Source organism: Balaenoptera borealis (genome assembly GCF_965194805.1).
Source record: "Balaenoptera borealis genome assembly, chromosome: 21".
Taxonomy (NCBI): Eukaryota; Metazoa; Chordata; class Mammalia; order Artiodactyla; family Balaenopteridae; genus Balaenoptera; species Balaenoptera borealis.
This window is the reverse complement of record NC_138880.1, coordinates 31520833-31546407: the sequence shown is the minus strand read 5'-3', so window position 1 is coordinate 31546407 and position 25575 is coordinate 31520833. Positions and strand designations below refer to the sequence as shown.

Genomic DNA, 25575 nt, shown 5'->3' with positions numbered 1-25575 from the left:
GCTGACAAGACCCCAGACCTCACCCTCTTCCCTTATAAAAGCCGAGCCCGTCCTTTTAACCTTTAGCGATGGAATTTTCATCAGGCCCAAGGGTGACTAATACTAGCCGTTTGAGCTTCTGTTTTTTTTTCAAATTAAGATATCTCTGAAATCCTTTTTAATCTATGGGCCTCTTTTATCACTGAAATTTTTTTTTTTTTATCAAGACAATTTTTTTAGAGCAGTTTTAAGTGCACAGCAAAATTGAGGGGAAGGTACAGAGAGGTCCCATACACCCCCCACCCCATCCACACACAGACTCCCCCGCTATCTACAGCCCTCACCAGACGGTACATGCGTTACAGCAGTGAACCTCCACTGACACGTCATTGTCACCCAAAGTCTGGAGTTGACATTCGGGCTCACTCTTGGTGTTATACATCCTATGGGTTTGGACAGATGCATAGTGGCATGTGGCCATCAGTATAGCATCGTACAGAATAGCTCCGCTGGCCTAAAAATCCTCTGTGCTGTCTGTTCATTCCTCCCCTCTGTGCTCAACTGCTGACAACCACTGGTCCTTTTACTGTCTCTACTGTTTTGCCTTTTCCAGAACATCAGATAGTTGGAATCACACAGTATGTAGCCTTTTCAGATTGGCTTCCTTCACATAAAAATATGCATTTAGGGCTTCCCTGGTGGTGCAGTGGTTGAGAATCTGCCTGCCAATGCAGGGGACACAGATTCGAGCCCTGGTCTGGGAAGATCCCACATGCCACGGAGCAACTAGGCCCGTGAGCCACAACTACTGAGCCAGCGCGTCTGGAGCCTGTGCTCTGCAACAAGAGAGGCCACGATAGTGAGAGGCCCGCGCACCGCGATGAAGAGTGGTCCCCGCTTGCCGCAACTAGAGAAAGCCCTCGTACAGAAACGAAGACCCAACACAGCCAAAAGTAAATAAATAAATAAAGTTTATATATATATATATATATATATATATATATATATATATATATATATGCATTTAAGTTTCCTCAAGGTCTTTTCATGGCTTGATAACTCATTTCTTTTAATATTCCATTGTAGATGTAATATAGTTTATTTATCAAGTCACCTACTTAGGGACATCTTGGTGGCTTCCAAGTTTGGGCAGTTATGAATACAGCTGCTATAAACATTTGTGTGCAAGTTTTCGTCTGGGCATAAGTTTTCAGTTCCTTTGGATAAACACCAAGGAGTGCGATGGCTAGATCATATGGTAGGAGTATGTTTAGTTTTGTAAGAAACTGTCTGTCTCTCCGAGCGGCTGGACCATTGTGCGTTCTCACCAGCAGTGAACGAGCGTTCCCGTTGCTCCACATCCTCACTGGCATTTGGTGCTGTCAGTGGTCTGTACCTTGGCCATTCAAAAAGATGTGTAGTGGTATCTCACTGTTCTAATCTGCATTTCCCTGATGACGTATGAAATGGAGCATCTTTTCATATCCAGCCTTTCTTTTTCCCAAGAAATGTGTTTCCAGGAAGCTTTCAACTGTGGCTTCCCAGAAGGTGAATCCCTAATGTGGGCCCTTGGAGTCAGGAGGCCTGGGGTCCAGACTGGGCTGAGTCTCGCTGAGCTGCCTGGATTGAAACTTATTCTTTCAACTGTCAAACTGGGATGTTGTGTTAGCTACTCTCTAAGCAGCTCTCAAGTTCTCCTCATTTCTAAAGATTTAAAAAATATTTTATTTATTGTTAATTTTCATTGTAATTCTGTCGGCAACTTTCCTAATGTCTCTGTCAGGGTTCTTATTTGCAGGCACGAGAAGCAGCTCTGGCTGACTGAGCAAGACAGGAGTTTGTGAAGAGGATATGGGGTAGCTCACAGCATCACTGGGTGCCTGAAGAACCTGGCTTATAAGCTCTGCTTCTGGAAACAGTGTCCAACCTCCTCCAAGGGACTGGTCCGAGGAGGGCCCTGTGCTGTGGCCACTGCGCGTGAGACACAGGAGCTTGACTTTGCGGCTGCCGCTGCCGCGAGCAGAGCGCCATCTGTACCACAACGCCACGTGCCTTGCAGACACTTCCACTGCACCCCTACCAATGAGAGACAGAGACAGAGGGAGCGAGGGAGGCTGGTGGGAGAGAAACAGAGAGAGACAGAGAAAGAAAGAAAAGGAAAGAGAAAAAGAGAGATCAAGGCAGAGAGAAATAGAGAAAATTAGAGGGAAATAAAAAGAGAGAGAAATAACAAGAGATAACAAAGACAGAGGCAGAGAAATAAAATGAGAGAAATAAAGAAATAGAGAAGAAGGACACGTACAGAGACAGAGAAGGAAGCAGAGGAGCAGGTCTCCTCTTCCCCGCCCTTCTCACCTTGAGCCCCACCTTTGATCCCACTGTGCCACCTGCCTGGGTCTGAGTCCCACTTGCCGGGTCTGGTTGGCAGCACCTTGGTCACAGGACCAGCCGCAAGAGAGCCTGGGAAAGCAAGAATGTGGCATATTCAGCATCTTCGGAGGGTCGTTTCAGCCTCCCGCTAAGCTCCGACACTGAAGAATTCCCCACACACTCAAAGGGGTGAAGAAGTCGCGTGGACAAAAGAAATGCAAGAGTTCATCGCATTCAAACTCATTCATTCTTTCATTCACTGATTCAAGTGTATGTATTCGGTTCCCATTACGTACCAGGCGATCTTTAGGGGCTTGGGGTGCAGTGAGGAACAAGCTTTCTAGTGGTTTCCTGCAAAAGTCTCGTTGGGGAGACAGACGAGGGGACAGACGGTTGCCATGACGCTTGATAGGTGCTCTGATGGGTGGCATGTGGGGACCACGGGCCAAGGCCAGTATCTGAGGGGGTGTATGTGAGTTTAAGCTTTTAGTGTCATTTGAACAGTTTTGGTTTTCTCCTTAAGCAGTAGGGAGGCCATGGAAGATCTGAATCAGAGGAAACACATGAACCAGTTGCTGGTTTAGAAACCGTCTCAGGGAAGTGTGGAAGTGGATGGAGAGGGGCAAGATTGGACTCGGCAAGACAAGGGAAGGGCTGGTGGAGGGTCTTAGCTAAGGTCGTGAAGGGGAGCTGAAAGGACACATGGATTCAAGGGACGTTAAGAAGCAAAAGTCCACCAGACACGGAAGGAGACAGAATGAGCGAGACTTCTGGCTCGGTGTAGGTAAAAGGTGATGTCACGGACCGAGGCAGGATAAACAGGAAGAGGAAGTGATTCGGAGAAACGATGGTGAGTTGCATGTACGTTTGCACGGAAAGAGTGTCTCACATTGGGTTTCCCTAGAAGAAGAGTGTGAGCCACGAGTTTGCGTGAACGTGGAGAATTGGGAGACGTAAAGAATAAGGTGAGGGGAGAGATGGTGTGAAGAAGGGGAAGCAGATAGAAGTGTGTTATTAAGGCCACCATTGACTGCAGGAGCTGAATTCCACGGGGACTCTTGCAAACCCCCAATGCCTCTTACTCAGTGGTTAAAACTGCTCTTAGCGGGACGCTACTTCCTAGGCATCGTGACCCCAACATTCAGGAGGATAAGGGGCGAGCTGCCTGGGGCCGAGAGGCAGGGGCTGGCTTTTGGAAGGCAGTGATTTGCGTGGAGTCTGGGGGAACAGGAGCCCCAGAAGGGTCTGCTGCTACGAGATGCGCGGGTATCCGCATGGGGGTCTTTCTGGCATCACACCTATGGGCTTGGCTCTCTGCGGACAGAGTCAGAAGGTACACCTGGCTTCCCAACTTAATCAGCTTCTGTGGGTCGGTTGAAGCCCTGGTAGTGAATGAAATCCCTAGGAAAATAAAGTTTTTAAAAAATCCCAGAGAACACTGACTTTCGAGGAAGGAGGGAAGAAAACCATGGGCGAGGGGGTAGCAGTCAGGGGAGGGAACATCTTTAGAGGAGGGAGGGGCAATCTCTTCTCAGATGCAGAAAACTTCTCATGCGAAAAAGCGCATGCTTCTCTGTTTCCACTGCGGCTCTGGGTTTCTCCTTTACTGCTGGCACCTGAGGACTTCATCTCCACTCTTTCACTCTCGGTCGTGTCGTAACATTTGCTTTAGGTTATTTTCCGCAGTCCTTCTATAAGGTTAGGACGGCGTGTCCGGGTGGCAGGTCTGCGTGGCTGCGTCCCCGCGTCCGCCAGCGGCCGGAAGCTCCGGCGGCCGGGTCCAAAGTGCATGTGACGAGGGGACGCTGCTCCCGGGAGCCTGAGGTCAGGGGAGGGGCCGCTCAGCGCCGGCGCTCCGCCCAAGCTGCAAAGGAGCAACAAGAAAAGTGAACGTTCCGTGTACTTGAAGGGGATGAGACGTCTCAGCCGCGGAATAAGGCGGAAACCTGGGCCCCTGGCTGTGTATTTGGGGGTGTGCTGGGGCGGGGCGTGTGGTCGAATGGGGGTGCAGGAGGCTGGGTTAAAGGGCCGGGGGGTGGGTGTGCAGCACAGAGTCTGTGTTTGCACGCGAGCCTCTAACCTTCGGTCTCCCTTTTCCCATCAGCATCAGGAAGCCCCAGGCTTCCACGTTCGAGATTACGGTTCCTGGGGAGGCCCGGCCCTGCTCGTTTCCCTCCCTGCTGTTCTCTGTTCAGAGCCGGCTGGGCCTGGCACCCGCAGGCCGGGACAACCTCTTGGCTCGAGTTGCCCCATTTGTGAAGTAGGGAGATGGAGACAGCGCCCCTCAGGTCGGAGCATCTGGCGCTTGTGGTGTTTACACAGATCGGTGGAGGGATTGGCAGTGACCTTGCGTTGCTACATTCTGTAGCGTCAGCTACATTCCGACGGCTCACAGGAGCCAGGCCAGTCCACATGCCCTGTGTGAATGTTTAACTTGGATCTCTCCTTATCGGAGTTACACTTGGTTGCATTTCAACAATATTTATGACATAACAACATAACAACAACTCCTGAGCACGGCAGGAGTGAAGAACGTGCTTTGCTCTTGGGGGGCTGGTGGCTCCTGCGGGTGAGCCATGCGCTCGTCCCCTGCCATCTCCTCTGAGGAGCCCTCCCTGACCTCCGCCCCTTGTCCTAAAAGCGGCTGGTACTTCTGAGCTGCCCCGTCGCACCTTCCTTCCCTGTCACGGTGACTGTCATGTCCTCTGCATGCTTGCTGTGAGGTTTGAGGGAGGGGCTGAGTGGGGACCCCCATCATCTCCACCCCCCAGGCTCTGGTGTCCGGCGTAGATAACCACTCGCTGGAGGAAATGAATGAAACGAGTGCTGCTATGGACTGAAAGGTGTCCCCCCCAAATTCCTGTGCTGAGGCCCTGTATTTGGAGACGGGGCCTTTAAGGGGGAAATTAAGGTTAAATGAAGTCACAAGGCCTGATCCCGTAGGACGGGTGGTCTTACAAGAAGGGAAGAGCACCATCTCTCTCTCTCTGCCACGTGAGCACACAGGGAGAAGGCAGCCTCCAGAACTGTGAGACATAAGCTTCCGTTGTTCAAGCACCCAGCCTGTGTGTTTTGTTACAGCACCATAGCTGACTGATACAAGTGTCCGCACTTTGGTTAACCCTTCGTTTCCTAGGACCTCACTCCCGGCAGCACCCCAACCTCCAGGCACCTGGATAATGTTCCCTTTATTTATTTATTTTTTAAAATTTATTTGTTTATTTATTTATGGCTGTGTTGGGTCTTCGTTTCTGTGCGAGGGCTTTCTCTAGTTGTGGCAAGTGGGGGCCACTCTTCATAGCGGTGCGTGGGCCTCTCACTATCGCGGCCTCTCTTGTTGAGGAGCACAGGCTCCAGACGCGCAGGCTCAGTAATTGTGGCTCACGGGCCTAGTTGCTCCGTGGCATGTGGGATCTTCCCAGACCAGGGCTCGAACCCGTGTCCCCTGCATTGGCAGGCAGATTCTCAACCACTGCGCCACCAGGGAAGCCCCGATGTTCCCTTTCTAAAGGTCACAGCCCGCATTTGTTTGAATCCTAATAGCGTGAAAGGATTTCAATCTAAAATGGAACCAGAGGATATAAAATGGAAAAGCTCATGCATGTGCCCTCAGAAAAAGAAAACTTAAGGACTGAGAAACAGAGCTCCCGTAAATGCCCCGTTTACAGGAAAGTGACAATATTGGAGCAGGGACTTGGTCAAGGGCTGCCTCATATCAGCCTTGGAAAGTTTGCTTATGGTTTCTGGAGGTCTGAAAAAGAAATGACCTGGGTTGGGCTGAATTGAGCTTTGTTTGCCTGCCTGGACTGGTTTTGTCTGCTCAGGGGACTTTCAGGACTGGTCCCTTTTTTTAAAATTGTTTTTATTTTAATAGACGCTAACTGGACTCTCCCCTGTTGACATTTCCTGCCCATAAATACAGCCTGCTCCACAGCTTTAACCGACTCGCTTATGGCTTGCTACAGTTCACGTGTCCTGAATTGCAATTCCTCTGCTATTCCCGAATAAGCTCATCTTTTTGACAATTTTGAGCTTGCCTCGGTTTACCTCTTTTTGTGGGTCCATGACAGCTATTTTCATATTGTTCTACTGTGTCTGAAAACAGACTCAAGATCTCTGTTTACAGTCTGGGGCCACCTCTGAAGGGCCTGCATTCCTTACTGCTTCTGGGGCAAGGCGATCATCAACACACTTTACCGTAAAAGGCACGTGTCAGGTTCTTTTCAGGGAGAAACTTGAGATTTAAGCACATTTGTGTGGGGTAAAAGAAAAAGAAAATCTATGTGTGTGTGTGTGTGTGTGTGTGTGTGTGTGTGTGCACATTCACATATGTAAATGCAGGGGAGAAGTCCAGAGCCTAAAAAGAAAATCACCAAATGTTACCAGTATTTGCTTCTGGGAAAGGGAAGGGGGTTTGGAGGGACAGGCGGGGAAGAAATCCTACCTGTATTCCCGCTGTACATTTTCATTCTGATTACTCTACTGATGGTTGTCACGTTTTGTTTTGAGGCTGCATGTGGCCCAGAATTTGCAGCACTTCCCCCTGTTCTCTAGATGGCACCTAACCTTGATTATAGCTGGCGGGGTCGCGTCCTTGGCTGGCTGGTCTCTAGGACACGTCTCGTCGCAGGCCTCATGGCTGGCCGCTTCCCAGAGGCAGGAGCTGTTTGTGCCAGGTGTTGATCACACCTTCGGAGCATGAGACCTGGTCGGGGGCGGTGGGACGGGGGATGATGGCGGCACCTGCCTTGGGCCCTACCTGCTGAAGATCAAACCAGACTCCGTGGGGCTGAGCTGGTTTCAGGCCCAACTTGGGGACCCTTCTGGAGTCGGTCTCAGCTGTGGATGCTAGAGCTGGCTAGCCTAATGGGCAGAGCCTGACGGAGCCCCTCCCCAGGCCAGGTTCGCCGCAGGGCCTCCCAGCCTTGTGCCTGCAGCAAACCACGAGGGGTCCCGAGGGGAGCCGGATCAGCCCCCCGAGTCAGACGGACTGGATTTCAGTTCTGTACCTCCACCTAGAGGCCGGCCCAACCAGACGTGGCATTTAGCTGCCCTTCTGCTCCGCAGGAGAGATAAGTAGACCCAAGACCAGAGGGTTGTGTGGCTTTAATACGTTTGTGCCTAGAAAGTAATTGACAGGCGGGAGGGTTTAGTAAGTGCTGTTCTTACAGCTCCTGTTTCTATTCTTTCTCACATTATGAAGCATTGTTATCCCCACTTGCCTGGACGACACACCTGGACGGGCAGAGAATAAGAAACAGCTCATGGGTAGTAGGTTCTGGATCGAACCCAGAGCATCGGTGTAGCACAGCCGTCCTGACTGACCTCAGACCCCAGGCAGAAGCTGACTGTGCCGGGAGTGTTTTCTTGGAGGTCATCCCCGATGTTGGTTTTATTTACAAAAACAATACACAGGTGGCAAAAAGCTAAAACAACACTGACGTGTATCAACAGAAAATGAAAGTGGCCTGGAATTCTACCTCGCTTAGAAGGAAGGATGGCTAACAATTTGGTTTCTCTCAGTCCATGACATTGTCCTCTATACACACGGAGGTATCTCTCCACCAGGCCTCTATGCATACGTATATATTTTAAAGGGAACATACTGTAATACAGGTCTGCAGCTTGCTTGATTTCCACTTTTCATTTGGACCTCTTTCTATACCATTGGATCAACTTCATTTTTATAACGCATGTACAATATGTGTGAATTCCATGGACAGTGGAATACTTCTGGAAAATTTACTTATTTTTGAAAGTTCTGGTAAGACATACATAAAGTTGCCCAATGTAGCCATTTTTAAATGTCCAGCTCAGGGCCCTTAAGTACATCCACACTGTAGTGCAAACATCAACACAATCCATCTCCAGAATGACTCATCCCTCCAAAGTGAAACTCTGTGCCCAGGAAACAGTAACTCCGCCTTCTCCTTGCCCTAGGCCTCAGGTAACCACCGTTCTACCTTCTGTCTCTGTGAATCTGGTTACTCTGTGAGTACTCTAAGTACTTCATATGAGTGACTTCATATAAGTGGAATCATACAGTAGTTGTCCTTTTGTGACTGGCTTATTTCACTTAACGTAATTCTTCAAGGTTCACCCGTGTTGTAGCATGTGTCATAATCTCCCTCCTTTTGAAGGCTGAATAATATTTCGGAGCACTTTGAAGAAACACAAGATTGGTAGTCATTCTTTTTTGTTTAACGCATTTTTAAAAATTGCAGTATAGTTGATTTACAATGTCGTGTTAATTAACTGCTGTACAGCAAAGTGATTCAGTTGTACAGATATACGTTCTTTTTTAAAAATAGTCTTCTCCTTTATGGTTTATTGTAGGATATTGAGTATAGTTCTCTGGTAGTGATTCTACAATCCAGAAAAATCTCTAATAAATGACCTCCTCTCTCTTCTCCACTCACACCCTCTTCCTCTGCTCAGTAGGGCAAACCTCAGGGATGGCGAAGTCATGAATGGAGGCTCTTAACTCCCACCCCACCTGCCTAATAATCCTCCTGGGATGTGCTACAGTGCCTCTGACTTCTTTTCCACAACTGAGTGTTGGACAGTGTCCCTCACTGGATAGAAACACAATAAAGGTACCATTTAAGGTCATAACCTTGGGCTCCGCTCAGGCAGGGTCAGCCGTGCTCTGACACGTAGGACTAAGGGCATCGCCTGCTGGTCAATCACAGGCATCACCTTTTCACGATGACGCCCAGAACTGCCGCTTTCTACCAGTTACAACTGTAGCCTCCCGATATCTGAGCTGGAAGGGACTCCAGCGCTGACTCTGGAGAATTTCTGCATCCCATGGAAATGGGTTTTTTTTTTGGAGTAGGAGGGTTTTGCTGACCATGTTTGCGTCTGCCTGGCACTCAGATCTGGCTCTCCGGTCTAGCTAGGGAGGGCCGTGCCGCCCAGGGAGGCCATACAGTCTTTTCACCCTTGAATGTGAGCCCACAGAGCTCGCCAAGGTCCTTGATTTATGGGGACCTGCTTTTGTTTCACACGACAGCGAACGATATCTGCCGGCTGCCGAATACCTGCCAGGTTGATTTTTAGTGTTACCATCGTTGAGAACAAAGGCTGTTGGAAGCATCCCAGAAACTGCAGGGGATGATTGGTTCATCCAGTTTATTCTGGGTGTGGAGCAAAAGAGCTGCCAGACCCTAAAGGGAGTAGAACCAGTTTAGTGTGTGCAACTATCCATTCCCATCAGTAGTTCCCCCCAAATCATTTCCTGCTGTAACCAGCTCTCCCCATGGGTAATTGGTGCGCTGACTTTCCAGACATGAGAATGCTTAACGACGTCAGAAATCTGGAGCTGCCAAAGTCATCAGGATCTGGGAAAGCCTGTGCTGGAGCCGTAAGGAGGCAGGATGGTCTGGGGGGAGGCCCCCCTGGATGAAGAGGCGGGGACCCTCCTGAATCAGGGCTCAGGTACATCTGGGCGTGTAGGATCTCATATGTTACAGGCCATTCGCCATCCTCGGTTTCCCATCTGGTAAAAGAAGAGGGTGAATTCTATGGGGTATTTTTTAGGGACCAGTTTCCAAACTAGGCAGCCCATCAGAATCACCTGGGACACCTTCACAAAATAGCTCCTGAATGACAACTGCCAACTGTGGAACTCTAGAATCTATCCTTTTAACACGCTCCCCAAATAACTCAGGCAATGCCATGTGCTCTGTGCTCTCACACACCTGACGTAGTTCTTAGACTCACCAATGCACAGGTTTTCATTTAACATTTTGAAGTTGGGGTGAATCTTAAAATTGATAATTAATAATAACATAAATATAAGAAATTATAATATAATAATAATGATAGTAATGAATGTAATGACTCTTCCCTCCCCCCACCAAAAAAAAGTGGTTAAAGAATTGTGAGTCTTGCATTCAGTGCTATTTCTAAATTAAGGAAACACCTCACCTCATTTCTATGTTTACAACAACCTTACAAAGTAGGTGTTGGGGAAGTATTTATCCCCTCTTCCCAGTAGAAGCAGACTCAAGTAGGTTGGGCAGGATATTGATTTATTTATTCAGTCAGTATTAATAATAAGCATCTTCCCCATGAGAGGTGCTGGGTTAGGTTTGGGGGGTGCAGAGATGAACAAGGAACTGGTTTCCATCCTCAAGGAGCTCAGAGGCTCGTGGGGACATAGCTGTACCCATGGCTGCTTCAAATAGTGGCGCCAGAAGGCCCCATGGGAGCCGTGGGGAAAGAGTGATTAGCTCTGACCTGGGGGTTAGTAGTGGACCCACTTCCCCTCCTTCCCACTTTTGCTCTATGGCCCTCATGCACCCGAGGGATTTATCAGAGTCAATGCCATGTAGAGGAAAGAGCTTGGACTCTGGGTTACAATCTGCACGTCACCACTTTCTTCATCCAACAAATGCTTGGAAGGCTTTTTTATCAATGTGGAGCCCAACACCAAAAAAAAAAAAAAAAAAAAGATGGACAAGACAGACACGAGCTTTCATTCTTAGCCTGTCACACAAATATTAAATAATTTTGCACATATTAAATTCTCTGCAAGAGGAACATATTGCAGTGTCCGTGGGAGACCAGGGTCTCGGGCCTCATCTGGGTGTGAGGTTAGTCCCTTTAGAGCTTGAGATTTTGAGGCTGAGATTGACAAGATGAGCAGAAGTTGTCCAGGCAAGAGGAGTGGTACAGGGGGAGAGTGGGGAAGAGCCAGATGAGAAGCAGTGGGAACGGGACAGACAGGCATGATTCCATTTAGGAGGTGACAGAGGCACCTTACAGCAAGAGCTGGGAGGTGACAGGGTGGCGGGAAGGGATGAGGGCGGCAGGGGGAAGGGCTCTGTCTCCAGGCCTTAGAGGCCTGCTGAGAATTTGGGACCTTCCTCCAGGGACAATGGGAAACCACTGAAAGGTTTGTGTCTTTTAAAAGTACTTACTGTAGTAAAATATACATCGCACACATGTCACCATTTTAACCATTTTTAAGTGCACAGTTCAGTGGCTTTAAGTACATCCGTACTGTTGTGCCACCATCACCGCCATCCATCTCCAGAACGTCTTCATCTTCCCAAAGTGAAATTAAACAGTGACGCCCCGTTCTCCCCCTTCCCGACCCTTGTGACCTGTCTCCATGAATTTGACTACCTCAGGTACTTCCTGTAAGAGGCGTCGCACAGCATTTGCCCTATTGTGTCCGGCTTATTTCACATAGCACAGTGTTGTCAAGGTTCATCCGTATTGCAGCGTCATCAGTTTCCTTCCTCTTTAAGCCTTCCTAATATTCCATCACATGTATAGACCACATCTTGCTTATCCAGTCATTTGTTGGTGGACACCTATTACAAGGTTTTAAGGCAGAAGGTAACAGTCCCATTTAGGTCTCCCAGCTAGGAGACTAATGCTGCTTGATCCCACATAAGAGAATTAGGTGGTGGTGAGGGTGGTGAGAAATGGAAGCTGTAAGAGCCGCTTAGGAGGAGGAATCAAAAGATTTATCAAAGGGTTTATTTGGGTGTGGGGAGCGAGGGAGAGTCATGCAAGTAGTATCCCTAGGGGAGGGGGCTGCCATTTAACAAGGAGGAGATGCAGATAAGGAGTTGAGCTTTGGGTACATGGAGTTTCAGAAGCACGGGGCCATCCAAGCGCGGATTTATAAATCTGGAGTTCAGTCGAAGCTGGAGGCTCAGATGGGAAAGTCATCAGCAATCGAGGTCGCAATCGAAGTAGCCATCGAAGCCGAGGGGTGCATGTCATTCCCCAGGGCGAGGGTGCAGAGTGAGAGCAGAGAGGTCCAGGGGAATATCCCTGGGCGACTGTGATGTTTCAGATCTAGTTGAGTTGGACCATCTGACCACGAATAGTGAGCTAGAACATTCAGAGGGGACAGAACCAGAGGAATGTGCTGTCATGAAAGCCAGGGAAGAAGAAGGGCTTCCAGGAAGAAGGGGTTTAGTTAAGGGAAGACCAAAAAAGTCCATTGATGTCAGCAGCACAGAAGTAATTGGTTACGTGGGTGAAGGCAACGTACGTGTGTGCGACACACACCAGACGGGTGGATGGAGAAACCAAGGGCACTGATACAAGGGAGGTTACCAGCTATGTGTCCTTGGTCTAGTTGGTCAACCTCTCTGAGCCTTTATTTCTGAATCTGCAAAATGGTGAGTAGTGGATGTTCAGAGACTCCCAACAACTCATTACAGCCGTGCACTCCGGGGTGGTAGGGACCCTACCTACCGGAGGTTGGTTGAGGGGACGTCGCTACCTCCCGAGCTGAGGCAGGGTCCCAGGAACAGCAGGTGACCTTGACCTGGTGCCTGACTCCCCGCTCTCCCCGATCCATAGCAAGCCAACAGCAAAGGCATCTTGAGGAGTTGGCGAGTGTCGTTCTCGACACCTGTGCTCGGGTCTTTAAAGGGATGGGGGATTGGGAGTGAACATAGAGGGCCAGCCTCTTCTGCTGCGGAGAAATATCTCTGGTGTTTGGTCTCTGGGAAGCCAGTGGAGGAGAGAGGAGACCAGGCTTTGGTCTGAGCTCTGGGGGTTACTGGCCGTGCGGCCTTGGCATACACTGCTCCCAACCTGCAGAGTCCTTACCTGTGAGATGGAGGCTTCGCCAGCTAGAAAATTCTGGAATGCATTCCTCACTGCTGGTGTGTCTGTATTACAAAGAAGTCCCACCAGAGAAGGTTGTTGTGATCTCTTGGACAAAAAGATGCTTCTGCAAAAAGCCAAGTACGTACATGGCTACAGTCACAGTTAACTTCCCAAACAACTCTGTGATCTGGGTACCGTTAGTCCCATTTAACAGAGGATGACACCTAAGTTTCAGCAGCCAATGACTTGCCCAAGCAGGAGAGACAACGTTTGTTCCAGGCAGCAGTAAGGTATGTTTGGGCAGGAATCATGACTTTAAACCATAACGGACCACTTGCTTCTCCTGCAAAAGGAATCAGTGGATTAGGCCGATGCCTGCAGGGGCCCCCAATATTCTCTCCTGTCTTGGAAGTAAATCTAAAACACTCAGCTGATATTCGGAGACACCCATTCCTTGATGTAATCAAATTTCCTCATTTACATTCCATTTCTCCCCCAAATCCCATTATTCCTCTGCTCTAGTCTCACTGACCCCCTCTGGATCCTGCTTTTCCCGCTTTTTATAACTTTGGGCTACTTACTTGGGCCTGGGAGACCCTTCCCTCGAGACACACACAGCTGAAATTCTGTCCATCCGTCAAGGCCCATGACCCTTTCTTGATCTCCTAATAGCTGTAACATTTTCCTCCTTTGGGGTCTTTATTGTATTTCATACTTCTCTCATGGTTCTTCTGTTTGTCTGCTTTGAACAATAGTCATTTGTCTGTTTATCACCTTCATATTAGAACAGTGAGTCTTTGAATGTCATACACACTGAGCCCATGACAATAGCTGGCACGTGATGAAGGCTCAGTGGCTGCTTGAAATGCATCCATCCTTAATTGGTCTCGGGCTTGTGCATGCACTCATCCATCCAGTACCTGATTGTTAGGGTCTGTGCAAGGTCTCATGCTAGGGGTAATGTTACAACAATGGATAAGATATTTCACTGACTCTGGCTTGGAAGAAATGTCCCATTAAATAGCCGCTTGTTTCTTCCGGATGCCGCGTAACAGCTGGCACGTTTGCACGGTGTGTAATGCTTCCGATGAGCCAGCAGACCCACACTCTCGTTAGATCATCACCTCAGCCCTGGACATGAGTACTGTAGATCCAGTATCCCCAGGTCCCCATTTTCCAGATAAGCTTCAACAACGTTAGGCAGACCTGCCTTGGACCTCACAGTTCCTCAGTCGGATGGGTGCTGAAGTCCTCTGGTTTTTGCCCCAGTGATTGTCCCACGAGGGCAAGAAGGATAGGAAGACAAGGTGAAGCACTAAGTAGAGCAGGGCCAGGACATGGCAGTTTGAAGGAGGTGCCCGGGAACACTGGGGAAGAGAAGAAAGAATCCAAGATCTCCCTGCAGGCCACGTGGCTTCTGGAGTTCCCACCAGGCTGGCAACGTGAAGGCAGCGTTTGCTCTCAAGCCGTGGAGCTCAGAGCGCCGCAGGTTGGCTACTGGGCAGGTGAACCCCCCCTGTCCTGGGCATCAGGACCGGGCGGGAGACAGGTCGTCCTGGCCCCGGGTCTACACAGTCCCACCCCACCACCACTTGTGGACTTCAAAATCCAACTTGCTTGCAAAGTGTCCGGAACTAAAGCAGGTTTTATTTTTTAACAGTGTTGAGAGCGGAGTGTGTCCGAACAGCACTGGAGCAGCTGCCTACCTGGCACCCCTGCCCTCCCCTCCTCCCCCCGGAGCTGCGTCCCCTTGGTTAAGCCCATGGAAGGCCAGGGTCAGTGCTGAATGCTGGGTGCTGGGTCCCCAGTAAATCACTACATGCCTGCAGGAAGCACACTGGCTCTGAGCCAGACTTTAGGTTGTTTTTTTTTTTTTTTCTTGTTATTTAACAAATATTTATCGCAGACAAATATTTGTGCCAGACATTATGTCTGAGAATAGGGAACACCTTTCTGGGAACACTCCTAACAGCGATCATATTACGTGTTGGTCATTTGTAGGCAGAGCTGGAGAAACTACCGAATTCTTGCCATTTGGATCTATTTTTCCAAACCCCTTGCACACCACCCGCTTGTTATCCACGAGCCAGGCTTTCTCATCGTGGGAAACTGCTTGTACTGCCTCCAGACAGGAGCTGCTGGGCGCTTACCCACATTCTAGAAAACCAAGCTAGATTCTCCATCAAGGGCCCAACCAGAATCCTCAGCAAGTCCCTCCCTGGGCCTTGGTTTCTTGCTTACTAAGAATGAGTTTATAGGGCTTCCCTGGTGGCGCAGTGGTTAAGAATCCGCCTGCCAATGCAGGGAACACGGGTTCGAGCCCTGGTCCGGGAAGATCCCACATGCCGCGGAGCAACTAAGCCCGTGCACCACAACTACTGAGCCTGCGCTCTAGAGCCCGTGAGACACAACTACTGAGCCCGCATACCACAACTACTGAAGGCCGCGTGCCTAGAGCCCATGCTCTGCAACAAGAGAAGCCACCGCAGTGAGAAGCCCGTGCACTGCAACGAAGAGTAGCCCCAGCTCGCCGCAACTAGAGAAAGCCTGTGTGCAGCAGCGAAGACCCAACACAGCCAAATATAAACAAATAAATTAATTAATTTATTTTTTAAAAAAGGAATGAGTTTACAAAACAGGAAACAAACTTATGGTTACCAAAGGGGAGGTGGGGAGGAATAAAGTAGGAGTTTGGGATTAACATATATAAACCACTATATATAAAATAGATAACCAACGAGGACCAACGAGGTATAGCACAGGGAACTCTACTCAATATCTTGTAATAACCTATAATGGAAGAGAATGTAAAAAAAGAATATATATATGTATATTTAACAGAATCACTTTACCATACACCTGAAACTAACACAACATTGTAAATCAGCTATATTTCAATAAAATTTTTTTAAAAAAAAATGAGTTTATAAAATAGATAAACAACAAAGACCTTTTGTATAGCACAGGGAACTATGTTCAATATCTTGTAATAACCTATAATGGAAAAGAATCTGAAAAATTATATATACATACATATATAACTGAATCACTTTGCTGTACACCTGAAACTAACACAACATGTTAAATCAACTATACTTCAATAAAAAAAAAAAATTTTTTTTAAAGAATTTCACTTATTTATTTATTTATTTATTTATTTTGGCTGTGCTGGGTCTTCATTTCTGTGCGAGGGCTTTCTCTAGTTGCGGCAAGTGGGGGCCACTCTTCATCGCGGTGCGCGGGCCTCTCACTATCGCGGCCTCTCTTGTTGCGGAGCACAGGCTCCAGACGCGCAGGCTCAGTAGTTGTGGCTCACGGGCCTAGTTGCTCCGCGGCATGTGGGATCTTCCCAGACCAGGGCTCGAACCCGTGTCCCCTGCATCAGCAGGCAGATTCTCAACCACTGCGCCACCAGGGAAAACCCCAAAATAATTTTTTTTAAAGAATGAGTTTGGCCCATGCAATCTCTAAGGTCCTTTATCTTTTTGCGTTCTCGTCTGTAACGTGGGACGAAGCCGCTGCTTCGCGGGGAGCTTATGCACCGAGGAAGCCTTCGTTGCGTCCAGGCTGGGTTAGGGACCCGGCACTCCGGTACAGCACGTGGACCTGCAGTCCTGGTAATCCTCCCAGAGCAACTAGGTGGCCGCGGGCAAGCTACTTAACTTTCCATGCCTCAGTTTCCCCATTTGTACAATGGTGGTAATAAGAGCCTCTACAGCCCCTGACCCAGCCCATGGCAGCACCGGAAGGACCCGAGTCTCCGGAGGGAATTGGCTCTGGCAGGGTTTGGGAGGGGCTGGAAAGGCAGGTGTGCGCGTAAGCGTACGGAGCTCGTCGCAGTGTTCCAAGGGCCTTCTAGATCGACTGCCGTACCCGTGCCGCAGAAAGGACGCAGTCCCGTACAAGATCCACTTTGTGAACGAGAGTGTGGGGGGCTGGAGGGACAGCTGTGCCCGTGGAGAGCCACTATTCAGCCTTCCCCCGGGAGAAGCCTCGGCGTTTTCCCCCGGCTTAAGGCAGCCTGAGTCTGCTGTGGCTTTTCTCCAGGCAGCCCTCGTGCTTCCTCTTCACCCTCAGAGTTTCTGCTTCCAGAAAAAGCTAGATGGTCTGATTGGACCCGGCCTCCCCGTGCTGCCCTCCACACCCCCAGCTCAGCGAAGCCCCCGCCCCTGCCTCACGACACCTGCGCTGCCCCCTGGGTTGAGGGGATTGACAGAGGAACACGCTTGCAGGAGGGTTCCTGGGCTAACGAGGAGACTTTAAACCCCTGGCTCTGGGGCAGGCTTTGCACCCTCAGCGCTTCTGGCAGTTTGGACTGGGTAGTTCTTTGCTGCGGGAGATGCCCTGTGCCTTGTAGCAGGAGGTGTTCAGGGCACGTCTGGCCTCGACCCCCTGGATGCCGGTTGCACCCTCCATCGTGACAGTCGAAAATGTCTCCAGACGTTGTTCGATGTCTTCAGAGGCAGGGGGAGTGAAAGACAGGATCTCTGCTGGTTGCGACCACAGCTCGAAGGAGCATCTGAAGCTCCTGGGTTGGGGGGTGCTTGTCCCAGGGGAGCATCAGCTCAGGAGGTGCACGCAGCCATCCGTCTGGTGCGGGGAGGGTGTGCCGAGTGAAGGAGGCGGCACGGTGTTCTCAGTAAAGTCCAGGATTGGGTTTCAGTCATTGCTTGACTGCCCACCGGCTGTGTGATCCTGGACAATGTGGTCATTCAAAGCTTCTGAGCCTCAGTTTCCCACTGTTCAAGGGTGAGGAGAGTGAGAAAGTCCAGCTCACAGGATAGTGTAGGACAAATGAGATGCTATGGTACTGCTTCACGCATGTAAGTCATCATTATTATCAGACGGTAAATGGAACTCGTTCTTTACTATTGTGGGTGGCCAGACTTGAAGCAAGGGGCAGATTTTAGTGAGACAGAAGCTCTAGTAAATAAAATGTTTCAACACTCGGGTGGCCATTCAGAGGGTAGTGAGATCTCCTTTCGAGGAGGTCTTCAAGCCAAAGCTTGAAGGCTATCTGTCCCCTTATCTAAAATGGGGTTCTTTTTGTTCCCTTGTTTCCCCTTGGTCCAGATCTTTCTTGCTCCTTTGTCCTGAAGGAAAGGCCTTTGTCAGCCTCTAAGAAGCCCAAGAGTTTAGTAGCAGTTAGGGAGGGACGGTGTTTTCTGAGAAGTGACATCTCAGAGATGACAGTATGCATTTGTTCTGGGCCGTCCGTGTGGCGCTCAGGCTCTGGAGAAGAAAGCGTTCCTCAAGGGCCCTGGGCTAGAAGGAGCTTCAAGACAAAGGCTGTCCGGGTAACCGAGGCAAGAGGACCCTAGTTCTGCTCACAACCGCCGTTGTGCATCGCTAAGTGGGTGCAGCCCGTGTTGGCAGAAGACGCAGTGGGTCCTGTTTCGGGTCAAGGTGTGAAAATACGTTATTAGTCGTCAGCAGCCGTTGGACGCCTCGTCAGAACACGGACCTCGGGTTTTTTGGATGCTGCCCATTCTCCCCGTGGCCCGTGGAGCAGTGGAAAGAGGGGCCGAACGGCGGCACCGTAGTCTGTTTCTGACGGAACTTTTCCTCTTGATGACACTGTGATTCACGCGCAGTGACACTTGTTTACGAGCTCTGAGGTTCTCGGATGGTAAAAATAAGCATGTCAAATGCACCGCATTAGTCTTTATAGAGCTGCACCTCTAGTGAAATAATGCACATTTCCCATTTTTAATACATTAACTCTTACTTCTAACACTGAGTTAGAACAGGAGTCTTCAACCCGGGTTGACTTTGCCTCCCAGGGGACATTTGGTAATTTCTGGAGACACTTTTGTCATAACCCGGGGGGGCGCGGGGTGTGAGTGGCATCTGGTGCGTGAGGTCGAGGATGCTGTTAAGCATCTAAGCATCGTACGGTGCAGGGAACAGCCCTCGGGACCAAGGACCATCAGCCCAGAGTGACAGCAGTGCTGAGGCTGAGAAACCCCAGGTGGAAGATAGGTCACGCCTCTCGGCTCTCCCGCTTATTATCCTGCCCCTATTCGTGCTATGACCGTGTCGCCTGCCACGGGTGCCACGGGTGCCACGGGTGCCACGGGTGCCACGGCGTGCCTGGGTTCCAGGAACGAGGATTCACTGTGAGGTCAGTGGAAGCAACCTGGATGTTGTGGGCTTGATCTTACCCAAGATAATTAGCAGCAGAGCCGGCCACGCGCGGATTTGTTTCCCTTTACTCGTTGGCAAACAGCTGCGGAGCCTCTAGCCCACGGCAGCCGGGCTGTGGCCCAGGCCTGCCCTCTCACCAGCGGAACCCGCGGGCCGCGGGCACAGGAAACGGGGGCTGGGCAGGATCGTGTGACATAAGGGCCGGGGAGGTGAGGAGGGAGATGCTTCCGCTCTGCTCCGAGGTCCTGAGCCATCACCGGGCTTTACGAACAATCCTGGGGGTGAGTCACAGCTACGGAAACCAGGGCGGGGCACAGACAGCATTAACGAGGAGCCTTTCCGATTGAATAAACGTGCGTGAATTACTCTTAAACAGCCAACAGTTTTTCCTTCTTGGAAATCAACCGTTTCCTAGTGTATTTGAATCGAAGTATCATTGGTTGGTCCATTCATCCCCCGACGTCCCTTGATGGTCTGCTGTGTGTCTGGGACCCTGCTCGCTCCAGGGTCGGTCACCAGCAGGAGGTGCTGTGCTGCCCCCTGGCACCATCACGCCGTCCGCTTCACGTGTGGGCCTGGGTCCATTTGCCAACACGGGGAACTCCTGTGAGATTTGGGGTCCTCAGTCTGGAGGCCGTGGCTCTGGGCAGACTGGGGAGGTTTCTCAGACGCCCACGAGCGAGGCCTCTCACCACCCCCCCGGGGTCCAGGCTGCAGGGGGGCACGAGGCTGTGGTCAAGGGCTGCAGCCCAGCTGGCGACACTCCTGCAGGGCCCCCTGTTTGCACAAGTGGTGGCTCTGTCTCCGATCCGACTCAGACAACTCGAGGACAGCCAGGGCCGCTTGATGCTGGAACACTTACTGTAGTGGATGAGATTAACCTAGAGGGAGAGATGGGCAGCAAACACAAATGGTGCGCACCTGTGTGTGTGTGTGTGTCTGTGTGTGTGTGTCTGTGTGCGTGTGTGTGTGTCTAGGAAAGAATCAGTGTGTGAGAAAATTGAGGCAGCAGAAAGGATGACAGAGCTAGTTTAGAGGGTGGGTCAGGGGAAGTGTCTCTGAGGAGGTAGCCTGTGAGCCGAGGTCCGGACAGGATGTGGGCGCAAGCTCTATGCGGACTTGGGAGTGAGAGTCGTCTCCCTGCTGCTTCCCAAACCTGCTCCTGTGTGCACACAGGTACACGCAGGCATGCATGTGCACACGTGCACGCCGCACAGACATATACCACACATACATACGATTTCATGAGAGTCAGAAATAAAATTGTCAAGACTGTTACTATGTGAACATTTCTGGTAGACTTTGTTTTTTAATAATTTATTTTATTTAGTTTTGGCTGCGTTGGGTCTTCGTTGCTGCACACGGGCTTTCTCTAGTTGCGGCGAGCGGGGGCTACTCTTCGTTGTGGTGCGCGGGCTTCTCATTGCGGTGGCTTCTCTTGCTGTGGACCATGGGCTCTAGGCGCACGGGCTTCAGTAGTTATGGCACAAGGGCTCAGTAGTTGTGGCATGTGGGCTTCAGTAGTTGTGGCTCGCAGGCTCTAGAGCGCAGGCTCAGTAGTTGTGGCACACGGGCTTAGTTGCTCCGTGGTATGTGAGATCTTCCCGGACCAGGGCTCAAATCCGTGTCCCCTGCATTGGCAAGTGGATTCTTAACCACTGCGCCACCAGGGAAGCCCTCTGGTGGACGCTGAATAGTGTTTCCTAAACTCCCATGGTGCGTCTGAGAGTTGGTCACAGAGCGCCAGTGTCTCAGGGAGTAGGGACACGGTTTCAGAAGCAGCTCTGCCACCTTCTTCACCTTCAACATGTGAAGGACTTTCCAGCAGATTTCAGACTCGCCGATGGCTTAAAGGCCACGTCAAGGTCAAATAGACTCAGTGATTGAGAAAACTTTGCTTAGCCAAACAAACAAAAAAACCCAAACAGAAAGCAAACCCAAAAAACCCGTCTTATGGATTTTATGCAGGCTGATGCGAAAGTAAAATGAAGATATAGTTTAAAATTTTCTTGTTAAAGAAGGAAAAAAGACAGAGCCTGGAAACTTCCAAGAAAGGTTATTTAGTGAAGAAATCTGCCTCGTGCTCTGGAATCGTGTGTGTTTGTTTATGTGTATGGTCCTCATATCAGTCCGATCAGAGAAGCAAGTCAACCTGATGTCACTTTCCAGAGTTAATAATGTCATTTTTCTTACATTAAATTAACGATTCTTTTTTTTTCTCGGTGGGCCCGAGGCACAGTCTCCCTTTCCGTTCCCTGGGATGTGACGCTGTCCCGTCTGAAGCGGCAGAAGGACCTGTTCGTTCCTCCTCTCTGAAAGGAACTGGAATCCCCTCTCCCTTCAGGAAAATTTGCATTATTTCACTAGAGATGCAGCTATGTCAAGACTAATGAGGTAAATTTGAGATGGTTATTTTTACAATGTGAGACTATCAAAGATCATAAACAACTGTCACTGCATGTGAACCACAGGAAAATTTCTGTCAAAAATGTTTAACCAGCAAAATGCTTCACTTTTCTGTAAGTTAAAAAACAAGTTTAGTCGCAGTATTCTAAAACAGCCATTGACCGGCTAGAACTGCTTATTCCTGGTACAGGCCATGTTCTTAATGATCTTCATACTTTCAGGCGATAAAGTCATGAGAACAAAGGGCAAACAGGGAAGTTAAACACTTGGAAGACAGAGTTCTGCAGACCCTGACAGCATGTTTCCTAAACTAACTGCACAACAGCAAAAAGTGATCACTGAACAGCTTCTGTCGTAGGTAGAGTGTTCGAATTTTAAATACCTTCAAATAAAATCCATGCGTAGGAAATGCAGATGCAGAGTCTGTTTCTTTCATGGAAGGATAATTCCCATGAAACCACTGCTTCATGGAACTGAGGAAGGGATGAAGACAAAATCTAAAAATATAGAGTTGGGGCTTCCCTGGTGGTGCAGTGGTTGAGAATCTGCCTGCCAATGCAGGGGACACGGGTTCGAGCCCTGGTCTGGGAAGATTCCACATGCCACGGAGCAACTAGGCCCGTGAGCCACAACTACTGAGCCTGCGCGTCTGGAGCCTGTGCTCCGCAACAAGAGAGGCCGCGATAGTGAGAGGCCCGCGCACCGCGATGAAGAGTGGCCCCCGCTCGCCGCAACTAGAGAAAGCCCTCGCACAGAAACGAAGACCCAACACAGCCATAAATAAATTAATTAAATAAAATTTAAACATAAAATAAAATAAAATAAAAATATAGAGTTACTTTCTTCATTTTGTGTAAAAGCTAAGAAAGAAGATTCTGAGTTTGCTGAAGAGTTTGTTTTTAACCTTTCTTCTTGCAGCTCTGTGGATATCCTGGTGAGACTGTCTTGCCTTACAAGTGCTCTCGAAGCAAAGCACAGAAAGAGTTGAAATACACAGCATTCCCTGCGGGTAGCACAGCCCTCGCCCTGATCTGGATACACTAACAAGCAAAACGCAGACTTTAACCCTGGAGGGAGACATCGGTCTTTCAAAATGTTCATAGGCCTTCACTATGGGCAATCAGTATTTCACACGTAGTTTTTGTTGACTCTCACCTAAGGAAGGACAGAACACACAAACAGAACAGTGACTGTCTGTGCTCAGTGCCTGTAGGCACACTTCCAATGGACAATGCATGCAGACATCATTTTCCTTTTTTTCTGGGTGACGTTTGTTCTGATTATACTTATTGGAACGCAATTTTATGTTTGTTGAACCTAACAATAAAAACAGGACTAATTATTTGTATGTCTTTTAAAAAATGACAGTCGGGGGCTTCCCTGGTGGCACAGTGGTTAAGAATCTGCCTGCCAATGCAGGGGACACGGGTCCGAGCCCTGGTCCGGGAAGATCCCACATGCCGCGGAGCAACTAAGCCCGTGCACCACAGCTACTGAGCCTGTGCTCTAGAGCCCACGAGCCACAACTACTGAGCCCACGAGCCACAACTACTGAAACCTGTGCAGCTAGAGGCCATGCTCCGCAACGAGAAGTCACGACAATGAGAAGCCTGTGCACCACAATGAAGAGCAGCCCCCGCTCACCACAACTAGAGGAAGCCCGCGCCCAGCAACGAAGACCCAACGCAGCCAAAAATAAATAAATAAATAAACTAATTTTTTTTAAAAAGAAGAAATATAGCAACACTGTAATAAGGCATTCATTTATTAAGATTAAAAAAATAAATAAATAAATGACAGTCGGCATACACAAAAAATAAAAGTTTTCGCCAGGGAGCGTTTGGGAAGCACTGCTCTGAAGGATGTGGTCATCCGGAGGGGAGGTGATGGGCAGAACCCGGGTTCTGATGGCTAGGCAGATGGAGCGGGGTTGCCAGCGCCGTGGGCACATTTTGGCCAACTTAGCTTTCTTTCTGGGATTTGGATTTCTTTGTTGTCTCTGAAATTGCTTTCTCTTTAAAAAGGTTGTGGTGGTAGAAACCTGGAATCCCTGGCGGGGTGCCTAGAAGGACCATTTCCACGAGCAAACAAGCTGCGCTGGCTGAGGGTCCGGGCGCAGGATGGGGCATGCCGTCGCCCTCTAGTGGTCGGACAGAGACCTGCACACACTCCACCTGCTGGGGATAGCCTTCCTCTCTCGTTACTCTGGAGCCTTAAAAAAACTCCCGTCCCTTTTTTTTTTTTTTTTTTTAAACAACTTTATTGGAGTATAATTGCTTTACAGTGGTGTGTTAGCTTCTGCTTTATAACAAAGTGAATCAGTTATACATAAACATATGTCCCCATATCTCCCCCCTCTTGCGTCTCCCTCCCACCCTCCCTATCCCACCCCTCTAGGTGGTCACAAAGCACCGAGCTGATCTCCCTGTACTATGCGGCTGCTTTCCACTAGCTATCTATTTTACATTTAGTAGTGTATATAAATCCATGCCACTCCCTCACTGTGTCCCAGCTTACCTTTCCCCCTCCCTGTGTCCTCAAGTCCGTTCTCTAGTAGGTCTGCGTCTTTATTCACATCTTGCCCCTAGGTTCATCAGACTTTTTTTTTTTTTTTTTAGATTCCATATATATGTGTTAGCATACAGTATTTTTTTTCTCTTTCTGACTTACTTCACTCTGTATGACAGACTCTAGGTCCATCCACCTCACTACAAATAACTCAATTTTGTTTCTTTTTATGGCTGAGTAATATTCCATTGTATGGACAGATCATCCAAAATGAAAATAAATAAGGAAACACAAGCTTTAAATGATACATTAAACAAGATGGACTTAATTGATATTTATAGGACATTCCATCCAGAAACAACAGAATACACTTTCTTCTCAAGTGCTCATGGAACATTTTCCAGGATAGATCATATCTTGGGTCACAGATCCAGCCTTGGTAAATTTAAGAAAATTGAAATCGTATCAAGTATCTTTTCTGACCACAACGCTATGAGACTAGATATCAATTACAGGAAAAAATCTGTAAAAAATACAAACACATGGAGGCTAAACAACACACTACTTAATAACCAAGAGATCACTGAAGAAATCAAAGAGGATAAGCTCCCGTCTCTTTTGATTAACATGGAAACCCTACACTTACATCCTCCCTTCTTGTCCCAGAGATTCTTAGGGATGTCTGCCTGGAATTCACTCAACTTGCTGCATGTTTTCATCTGCTAAGATTTGATCCCATCTTTCTTGAAGCTTGTAAAAAAAAATTAAAGGTTCCCTCCCCCATATGTCAATTAAAGATAATACTGTAACTTTGAATATACTTACGTAAACAACCTCACCTCGGCAAGATTCTCATGCTCTTACGGGGCCACACATTCCTGGATGATAATCCATGCTTTTGTTCGTGCTGAAGATCCCCATTCCTTCAAGTTTTCCTATTATTTTAAATTGCATGTTTTAGGGACAGTGATGGAGGTTCTGTGAAACAGGTTTCCATCGCTCTGGCTCCTTTGGCTTCCCTCCCTCCCCCTTCTCACCTCTCTTCCTATATCCTTAGTCTGTCTTGTCTTGCGGAGGGAAAACTGCTGATAGGAGTGAAAACCCAGCCCCCAGCACGCGTGGACGCTGCTTCCCGGCAAGTTAGCTGTGTTACGTCGTTTATTTCACCCCTACAGCCTCGGGTCTGCGGTAAGAACTTAGCGATGGGCAGTGTGTCCACTCTGCTCAGGTGGGCTCAGGAGGTGGGGTTTTTTTCCCATGGACCATGAGAGGGAAGGAAGTAATGGAGACCACGCGTCCGCTGGTGTGGCTTCAGAGGCACCCTGACACTCGTCACCCACCGGCTCCGCAGAAGCTCTTCCGGAGTCCCTGCCGCTCCCAGGAGTGGCTGCTCCCCGAGCTTCCCCAGCGCCTCTGCCCACTCCCTAGGCACCCCAGCTTCCCCGGCCTTGACTGCTGGGTCACCCTTCTCGCTGTGCGCTTTCCTAGCTTCTGTACGTTTCTCTGACCGGCTTGTGTCTGTGGTTTAGTCAGTTTCACGCGGGGTTGCAGGCCCCTGTGGTCCACTTCACGCTCACCCAG

General features: G+C 49.3%; 1 protein-coding gene across 4 annotated transcripts in view; it reads left to right on the top strand.

Annotated features, from left to right (window-relative positions):
* The window catches only part of LOC309619436 (uncharacterized protein), a gene marked incomplete at its 5' end in the record, with an annotated part of 176284 nt that overhangs the window by 123551 nt on the left and 27158 nt on the right, over positions 1 to 25575 (top strand). For 2 of the 4 annotated variants that reach the window (XR_014238954.1, XR_014238955.1), the window contains one exon: positions 1763 to 4170. The exons of 1 other annotated variant lie outside the window; for it this stretch is intronic. Of the gene's footprint in view, positions 1 to 1762; positions 4171 to 4453; positions 7546 to 25575 lie in introns of those variants that run through there. One more of the 4 variants, XR_014238953.1, reaches the window with a different exon arrangement.